Source organism: Peromyscus leucopus, chromosome 15 (genome assembly GCF_004664715.2).
Source record: "Peromyscus leucopus breed LL Stock chromosome 15, UCI_PerLeu_2.1, whole genome shotgun sequence".
Classification (NCBI taxonomy): domain Eukaryota; kingdom Metazoa; phylum Chordata; class Mammalia; order Rodentia; family Cricetidae; genus Peromyscus; species Peromyscus leucopus.
The window spans coordinates 44,098,162-44,108,496 of NC_051076.1; the positions used below are offsets into that span (position 1 = coordinate 44,098,162).

The 10,335-nt window shown below is 39.1% G+C and overlaps 1 long non-coding RNA gene across 1 annotated transcript; it reads left to right on the plus strand.

Moving 5' to 3' along the window:
* The first annotated feature begins 8,098 nt into the window (after positions 1-8,098).
* LOC119089113 lies at positions 8,099-9,246 on the plus strand. Its single transcript, XR_005092944.1, has 2 exons — positions 8,099-8,460; positions 9,139-9,246. It is a non-coding gene; the product is annotated as an uncharacterized LOC119089113 (long non-coding RNA).
* Positions 9,247-10,335: the final 1,089 nt, after the last annotated feature.

Below are 10,335 nucleotides of genomic sequence, written 5' to 3' on the forward strand. Positions count from 1 at the left end.
CTCTGAGAAGCTAGTCACACTCTGGAAGATGGCCCTACATATAACACTAAAAGAACTCAGTAGGCTTTAAAAACAGAGCAACGATGTTAGGAGGGAAAAGTTGTGAGGGGTGTGGGGAAGGGAAAAGAATTATATGGAAAGGAAACAGCACATTATATTTTAGTTTAAAAAATCGAATATTCAGTAAATAATACTGAAGATCTAAAAGTATCACTGAATTAGGAAATGACTGCAGAACCTGAATGTTCATAGATGTGGGAGCATTTGGAGCAGTGACGGTCTAAGCAGATAGAACTGAAAACCCAAAACACCATGGATATGAGGCCATGCCTTTAATTTAGGCATTCAGGAGGTAGAGGTTTGCCAGTATCAGTAAATTTGAAGCCAATCTGGTCTACATAGAGAGTTCTTGGCTAGTCAGAGATGTATACTGATATGCTGATAAAAAGAAAAAATATTAAATAAAGTCAGATTTGCTGGGAATCTATTAATCTGAGGATGCTTGACTGGCCAAGTGAGAAGAACAGAACAGCTTGTAGAGTTGGCCAGTGAAGCTGAGTCTTAGACAGCTGTTGTCCCTGTGTATCAACTGGCCATAGGCTGCCAAATGCAGTGCCCATGGAGGACCAAGCTTCTACTGTCATCAGAGGCTTCAGAGTAGAGAGTAAGGTCCAGTTGGGGCCCAAGGCATCTTTTGGTCACTTTATCAGACTGAGGGTGTTACAGAAGCAATAGTTTCAGCTCTCTTTCAGCCTTCCACCTCAAGCCAACTTTTGGTTTGAAATCTTGTAGATGTAACCAACCATCTTATTAAATAAGAAACACAGAACCAATGTAAAAGAGAAAGCCAAGAGATCAGAGCTCAGAGCTAAAATCTCACCCTCCTGCGGTGATCCTAGCTTCCTGAAAGAGCTATTTCCTGTGTGTCTGTCTTTTCAAGTATTTTGTTCTGCCTTCTCATTGGTTGTAAACGCAAACACATGACTGCCTCGTCACTGTCTGTATGTACAGCCCTCTAGGTCTTAAAGGCATATGTCCCCAATGCTGGCTGTATCCCTGAGCACACAGAGATCTATGGGATTAAAGGCATGCGCCATCACCACCACCATGCTCTGTCTATGGCTGTAATAGCTCTGATCCCTGGGCAACTTTATTTATTAACATACAATCAAAATCACATTTCAGTACAATTAGAATACCACCACATTTCCCCTTTTCTATTTTAATAAAAAGAAAAAAGCAAAAGGTTATAGCTAACATAAGAAAAACTATATACAAAAGTACAATAACTATATACAATATATAAGTAATAAATACCTAAACAGGTATTTGACAAATCAGAGAAAATAATTCCATTACCTATCCTATTTTGGTAAATTCAAGATGTATCTAATGCACTTTCTATCCTAATTAATTTTCAAGTATAAATAACTAATCTTCAACCATAACTAACTAATCTTCAACTCCCTCAGAGACCCAAGAAGGAAATAATATTAGCTAACAAAAATAAAAACAGGAAGTGCATGCAAGCAACTTCCAAAAAATTTGTGAGTTGACAGAAACAGCCAGCTGCCTGGACAGTCACCTGAGGTTTCTCTGCAGTGTTGGGGCATCATCTTCAGCCTATAGGCTTAGTGTATCTGACAGAATCATTTGTGAAGTAGGATGTACACAAGGTCAACAGTTCAACCTCACATTGGGTGAGAGCAGTCCATGTACCAGAAACACCTGAATTCCACTAGTGTCATGTCATGATTCAGGATTTTAAATTCTGGAAATTGTTGACAGTTTTTGAATTCAGCTGTCCATTCTTCTTGGCTCTGTATATATGACTTCATCTCAGCATCCCCTTCTTCTCCACATCCCTCTATTAAATGCCAGTCTACTATCGAAGGCGTGAGCTTTCAGTTGCCGTTCCCTTGCACAACAGAAGCCATCGGCCCTCTGCCTGTTAAGCTGCCTTTGAAGAAAAGGGCACCGTACCTTTTCCAGATTGCGAAGGCCACTTCAGGGATGGGCTCATATTGTCCTGGCCTCAGAAGATGCCTTTTGATAAAGAAATAACCACACTTGTTTTGGCAAGAATCAGTAGTCCCTTGTTTCGTGTTCTGTCTGTCCATTTTGTCCTGTTGATTCGAGGATACTTTGTTGTCCAGTGGCTAACTTTTGCCACAATGAAAGTTGACTCCATATGCAGTTTTTTCAATGCCCATATTTTCTCTGAAGTAGATTGGTACTGCCAGGAACTGACATGTCTCAAAAAAGAAAAATTTTCTAAGTTATTAAAACATTTTAAATGCCATATTCTGTAGATCTCTGAAGGGTTTGAAGATGACCTGTCTAAAACATCTCTGCTCAATTTTTAAAACATATCTAATATGACTACAAGTTCTACTGTCATGTCTAATTACTAACTTTCATTTCTTTATATCCTAATAGTTGGTAATAATAACATTGAAGGATCAGAAAATTGTATTACATTGTTAAATGAATGGTATAAATACAATTAGAAATATACATATAGCATTTTTAACAATATCAGTTTCAAATTTGTATACAATATAAAACAATCCAATCGGATGTAAAGTATTTAAAACTAGTAATTGTCTTTTTCTTTTCTTTCTTTTCTTTCCTTTTTTTAAAACAAGAACCTTAAATCTAATCTCCTTTGCTTAGCCTTTTTCCTAACCCTTGACGACAACTTGTAACTAACTCCCCTAAACATTGAAAATTATCCCAGACCCAAAACCCATTAAAAAGACCAAAAAACTACCCGCCCCACACTACCTCTTTGGGAATGTGGGCATTGTATTCTTAAAATTGCTTCCTGTTGGGTATGGGCGAAGTTTTCTTTATCCTGAAAGAAAAATTTTAGGTTAATTGTCAAATTCTAGGAAAGGTAACTATATCCTTCATTATCCAGTCTGTGTATAATGCCACAGTTCAGGGTTTATCTCAAGTCCTTATTCAAGTAGTCTTTGAGACTGGATCATCTCAGCTAGTCATCTCAATATTGCTCTGAGCACCTTGTAGTTCAAAGCTGATCTGTGGATGATGTTTGTCAGCATAATGATATTATTATTGTCCACATGGAATTGTTGTTGTTGTGGGGCCCCATCTTCTTCCTGGAGACTTCAGTTGATGTTAGGCCTGGCCATGATTTCCTGCAGAAAACTGATAAGAGACTCGAACACAAAGACATATATATGCAGCTAATTGAAGCCTTTTTTTCTAGAATTAGTTAGTACTCTATATGACCATTCATATCTTAACAAAGTTTAAAATGTATATATATCTATATATCTATATATGTTAATCTTGTAAATTTTGATATAAAATTCATACTTTAAGAAAAGTTTAAAGAATCAGAATAGAATCAAAGAGTTGAGATTAGTAATAGAACAGTTCCTTAATAATTTGGCTTTTGTCCTGTTCCATAGCAGAAGATGGCTCTTTTATTCTGGCATGATACAGGGAGTTTGCATTTTCCTTTTAACAACATGCTTGAGTTTAAAGAAGGAGAGAGCCATTCTCCAACTCCAAAGTCAGCTTTAAATTTTAATTGAACTGGGACTATTAGAAGACCAATAGTGTTAAATCTTTAGAGAAAAGCAGAAACAAACATTTAGGAAGACATACAATTTTTTAGATAATATATACCCATACGTGTTTCACTCTGTTTCTTGGGATAGATGATTTGTCCCTTTTCTTCAGTTGTCTCATTTGTCCAGTGTTCTTCAGATTCCTTAACCTTCATTCTCCTAAAAGACAAAAACAAAAACCTTTCCCCAAGACTAATTTGGGGATGCTCCTTTTTGGCAAGTTATTATCTGATTAAATGAAAAGGCATGTGTTATTGATACAAGTTAGTTTAAATTGGATGCTCATGCTGGTTGATGAACTATCACCTCCTCTAAATAAGAATTTTCTCTTGTTCAAATCAAACCTTTATCAATTTTGATGGTACCCACAGCTTATCTTCTCCTGTAGGAACAAAAGCAAAATCTCGTCCCCAATGTAATACATACCCTGGTTTCCATTCTGAGGTCAGCACATCCTTAAAGTATATAGGCTGATTTAATTCTGTAGTTTTTTTCTATTATCCAGTGTCTCTCTGCAGCTGTTGTTCCTTTCTCATTGGCACTGAGAAAATTCAAAGTTAGAAGAGCATTATGCAGTCTATTTCTGTGTTTTTTTATCCCTTTCTGTTTATTTAGCATATACTTTAGAGTTCTGTTTGATCTTTCTATAAATGATTGACCTGTAGGATTATGTGGTATGCCTGTAATATGCTTTATATTGTAATAAGCAAAAAGCTGTTTCATTTTAACAGAGACATATGATGGAGCATTGTCAATTTTGATTTGTGCAGGTATTCCCATGATGGTCATAACTTCTCGCAAATGAGTGATTACAAAATCAGCTTTTTCAGAACTCAAAGCCCATTGAAATCCTGAATAAGTATCGATGGTGTATTGTACATATTTCAATTTTCCAAATTCTGCAAAATGAAACATATCCTTCTGCCAGATTTTATTTCTCTGAGTACCCTTTGGGTTACATCCTGCTGGTAATGGCGTTTGATTATAGAAGGAACAAGTAGGACATTTCTTTACTATTTCTTTGGCTTGTTGCCAGGTTATGGAAAAATGATAATTTCTTCTGTCTAAAGGTTTACAGGTTTAACAAGTTTTTCTAAAGCTGTCATCCACTTAATTGACTTAAATTGACTATGTTTTTTTTTATCTGCAAAAGGAGGATAAGCATAGTGATAAACTGCAAAATTCCAAAAATACTAATCTTCTCATATAGTTGTTAAATTGTCAGACTGCCTAAAATTTCGAACAAAACCCAATTTTCTTCCAATGTACACATAAAACCCATTTTTTTAATGTGGAAAAAAATTGTCTTTAAATAGTTTCCTTTAAAATATCTGATATGTTATGACTTACCAAATCTGCATATAACAGTAGAGATCTGAGGAAATTTCAAAACAACCTCCTAGTGTCTGAGGTGTAAATCCAAAGAGAGAGAGAGAGAGACAGAGAGAGAGAGACAGAGAGTGAGAGAGACAGAGAGAGAGAGAGAGAAAGAAAGCGTAGCCGGCTAAAGCATAAATCCAGCCACGTGTTCCCTCTTGAGCTGAGTCAAGGCTTGGCTCTGGCTTCCTAAAGCTACGACCATGTGCCTTGGCTTTAAAGGCGGGGCCCTGTATGGCAGGGCAGGTCTGAGTTGTTTGTAGCACCTGCTTTAAGCTAGCAGGCTTTAAGCAAGCAGCTCACAGTTAGTCCGGCCTGAGGCCAAGCAGACCTAGGCCCCGGGCTAGGAATCCAACCACAGGGCCAGCCGCCCTTGTGGGAAAGCTGACCTGCCGCCAAGCCAAGTGGTTTTTAATGGATTCTTGTCACATTGGGTGCCAAATGTAGATGTAACCAACAGTCATATTAAATAAGAAACACAGAAACAATGTAAAAGAGAAAGTCAAGAGGTCAGAGCTCAGAGCTAAAATCTTACCCTTCCTCCTTTGGAGCTATTTCCCTGTGTGTAAGTCATTTCATAGTCATGCTGCCTTGCTGTGGATATTGTTCTATATAAATAAAACACTGATGGCCAGTGACCAGGGAGGAAGTAGGTGGGACAAGGAGAGAGGAGAATTCTGGGAAGCGGAAGGCTGAGGGTAGAGACACTGCAGCCACAGCGAGGAGAAGCAGCATGTGAAGACGCCGGGAAGCCACCAGCCACGTGGCAAGGTATAGATTTATAGAAATGGGTTAATTTAAGATATAAGAACAGTTAGCAAGAAGCCTGCCACGGCCATACAGTTTATAAGTGATATAAGCGTCTGAGTGATTATTTTATAAGTGGATTGTGGGACTGCGGGGCTTGGGAAACCTGGAGAGAAGCCCTCCAGCAACACTGCCTTCTCATTGGTTGTAAACCCAAACTCATGACTGCCTCATCACTGTCTGTATGTACAGCCATCCAGATCTTAAAGGCAAATGTCTCCAATGCTGGCTGTATCCCTGAACACACAGAGATCTATGGGGTTAAAGGCATGCGCCACCACCGCCACACTTTGTCTATGGCGCTAATAGCTCTGACCCCAGGCAACTTTATTTATTTATTAAAATACAATCAAAATCACAATTCAGTACAATTAGAATACCACCACACCTCACAGGGATGTTTGTACCTCAGGCCTGGAGTTAATCTCCAACATAAAATAACTAGTGGAAACATTGCCAGTCATTACTTATACCCCTGCACACATGGAATTTAAGGTGCTACTTTGCTCTCAGGTTGAAGGAGCTTCTTCTGACCTTCAATGAAGGACATAGCATAAGATTGAAATTCATAGTCAAGGAAGTGAATTCAGATCCAATTCCCAATATCTAAAAATTTTAATGGTCAGGAAATTCAAAGAAAAATTCATTCATTGAAATGAAGGTTGTTGTATATAACACATTAGAAGAATTTAGCATAGTTCTTGATATGGCAAGACAATATCAGGGGACATATGTTGACAGGTTTAAGTGGATTGTGTGTCTATGGGTGTCTCTGTGTTTTGGAAAATTGTGAGAGGAAAACACAGGTTGGGTTCAGGAGGAAGTAGGATCTATTCTGAGACATATATGGTGCTGTTGAGCATTTCATGAAATACACATCTCACTGACTTGTGAAAACCCCTCTGTCATAGAGTGCTTTCTTAACATCTTTATTACACCGAGTTATCAAGCACAGCAACTTAGAATATGAAAAATATATCAAAGGCCACAATTCCAGGTAATAGTTCCATTATTTGGAACTCAGCTAATCATATCACATCCACAGACAAGAGTAGAAATAAACAAATGACCCATGCTGCCCCTTTGTTTATGTTGAAGCTTGATGTTTGTCATACTTACACAGTACAGGTTGCAGACAATGAAATGATTCTTCCCATTTTAGTGACTCTTATCTCAATTAACAATAAAATCTCACAAAGACATGTTCAAAGTAAATATGATCCATATAATTCCTCATTGAGGATCCCTCTTCCCAGGTGACTAGTTTGATTCAGTCTGATAATAAAAACTAAGAATCACAATGCCCGAGCATCACTGCCAGGATTTGAGGAGACTTCTAGCTGCATTCAGAGCTGTGGTCCTCAACCCCATTGGGGGTTGCATAGCAGATATTCAGCAATCAAATATTTGGATTATGATTCATAACAGTGACAAAATTAAAGTTAAGAAATAATGAAACAATTATGTTGATTGTTCACCACAACATGAGTAACTACTCTTAGTGCTATTTAAAGGGTCAGAGAATTGGAAAATTAAGAACCATTGATCTAGAGTGTCCAGCGGAACCCTAGTGTCTATGTTTCTAAATATGAATGGGCTTGCAAAGGATTTTCCTGAATATCTTTTGCTCTATAGGAAACTTATGTTCTGTGTGGAAGACTCCAGCTGTCTGGCCACCTTCACTAACCAATAACAGCAGACCACTTGGAGCTACTCAACAGAGAGTACAACACCCACTACACACATGCTTATGACACAGATTTTAGTCACACTGAGCTCCATGACCATATCACACTCCTATGCGTACTTGTTCCTAGGCTGTATTAGTCTCTTCTTCTAGCATAACTCTGCCCAGATGTTTCCTACTGTAGACTCTTTACCAAGAAATTGTTTAACAAGTGTCCTTCTCAGTCAGAATTAAGTCTATAATGTCTTGTGGCTAAGGAGATAAGAAGATGCAGGTACTTATGGTGAACTATATCATATATAAATTTCTATAATATTATTACCTTGTGTGCATAAAATTTCAGTAGGAGATAAACATTCACTTCCACACCTGGAAAGAACTAAATGATGTCCAATCAATCGGGGAGAGAACTCTGGCTTTGGAAGAATGGGGTGCTGAAGGGTTTCCCTTGTATCCCAGCAGAGGCTCCTGCAAAGGTCAGCTTGACTTCTAGTGTATTATGAGGAAAGCACATTAGCAGGAAAGCAATGTCAGTTCCTTTGACATCTGTAGCTCTTCCCTAGACAATCTTTGTATCCTGGAGAGTCCTGGCATCCTCTGTGATGTCACTATGTTGTGGCCACACCCACTGTCCTTGGGAAGTTTATTCACTGCCTTCACCATTTACTGATGAACATGATGACATACTGAAGAGTCTAATTCAGAAAGAGATGGAGAGGGTAGAGAGACCAGAAAGTGACAGAAAAAAGTTGACCTTCAGCCTCAGTGTAAAACATGAAGGAAGAAATGTTCGAGAGAATGGTGCAATGAGTTCTGTGCAGGAAAATGGAAGCTTCCTGGAGGAAGTAGGCTTGAGCTGAATCTTCCAGTAATGGGGAACAGAAAGGTGGAGTCTCTGGGAACCATCAGAATTTCCCTGCTAGTCATGGCTCTTGAAATTCAAGGATTCTAAGATATTACTTGTTTTGCCTCAGAGGACAGGAACTGGTAAGGCCAATGCTTTATGCCGGGAACTCTTTGCTTTCATCCCTTTTGGAGGATAGGCATTGATGACTGAACATGAGACCAACATTAAAGAGGGAGGGATTAATGAGTTGTGCACAATTCATGGCAGGACATCACTGTACTTCAACCATAATGGCTAACTTTAGGTACTTCCCAGCTGCTCTGTGTGACCTGAGTTGTCATTGAGGTGACTTGTTGAGTCTGGTGACCATGTTCTGCCCTTATATGTCTTCTCCATCAATGGTTAGATGGTTAGTGACCTCTCAAGATATTTGGGGAATCTCTAAAAGACTGGGGTGATTGTTAACTATGGCAATTTTCTCCTGACTCACAAACCCACAGGCTTGTACACTCTGTAGCCAAGTTGAATTGAGTCTAAAGCTGTGAATAAGCCTGAAGAGGCTATCTCCTTGGTTACTTGGAGCATATGCTATGAGGACAGAGAGAACCAGATAGCTGGGATAACCACTTCCCTTCAAATAGAGATGACAGCTGACTTCCCCAGAGAGGGCTTTTGAAGCATGGGGCAAAATAATTTGGGGTTTCACTGAGTCATTGGCAAACAAGCTTCCTCAAGCATTTGTTTAGGACCCAGGGTGGTCTGTCCATCGTCTTTGCCTTGTCATACTGCAAGTTAATTTGTGTTCATCTACCCACAAGGAGCACCAGGGAGCCACCATCCCACCAAACCTTCCTCACCAAGATGCAGGTGAAGCAGAAGGTGGAGAGACTGTCCTGTCAGCAACAGTAAAAGACCATTGAAAGAAAGTAGCAGTGAGATCGCCTGATCTTTATCACAGAAGAGAGCATGAAGAATAGGTATTCATTCTTTCAAACCCTGTGGTTTCAATATTAGGTCAACTCTGTCATCATTAATTCATTTTATACAAGGTTTGTGTTTCTGGTAGGCTGTATCTTCAGGGTATGCCTTTGCCCAAAATCATGTCTCTGAATTCTTCCCAAAGGCAGAACCTCAAATGTGGAAAAGAATGTCATGAGGACAAAGACTACTCTGCTTCCTCTAAAAGAAACAAAAACAGAGCCTGTAGTATGAGTCACAGTACTCATGGACTGAGGCAGTAGTATATGAGCTCCCAGCATTCATTTTAAGACAGTCTATCAGGAGCTGGCTCATGTGAGATGTTAGTTGCTATGAGTTTGAGTTGATTGTTTTGTTACTTGCTTGGAAAGGCCTTGGGTGTTTGATTCTCCAAGCAGCAGTTGGAAAGGCCTATTCACACATCTAAATGTTTGGATACAAGGACTGAGACTGATCCCTGCTCCTTTTTTTCCTCTCTGATAGTACACACCTTCATGCATTTGCTCAGCATCCAATTGATGGAGTTCTCCCTCTCTCACTCAGTCTCTCTCTGTCTCTCTAAGTATCTCTTTCTCTGTCTCTCACATGTGTATGTGTTGTGTATTTTTCTATGTGTTTTTGCATGTATATCCCACTATTCTCTGCATTCATGAATCTGTGGTTGGACATGAGGATTTCCCTATTTCACATTTCCCAGGTGATACCTTGGTGAAAATTGGGAGCACCACTTTGAGCATTATAGTTCTGCCAGTGTACGTATTTTAGTGACACCTAGATATTCCTTTGGGGAGTTTATAAATCTGTCATGATGTTGAGTCCCATTCTCGAAACTGTTAATGGTGTTATTTTCGTCTCCATTGTCACAGGTATAATCATGGAGAATTTGTTTTTGAATATAGGAGAAACATCTTCACAGTTTCTTGATGGTACACACCTGTGGAGTAGACACTAAGTAAATTCTTAGACAGCTATTTCGGCAAATCTACTGAAAGAGCTCATGCACCTCCACCTCCCATCATCTAAACAGCCTGCCTCTG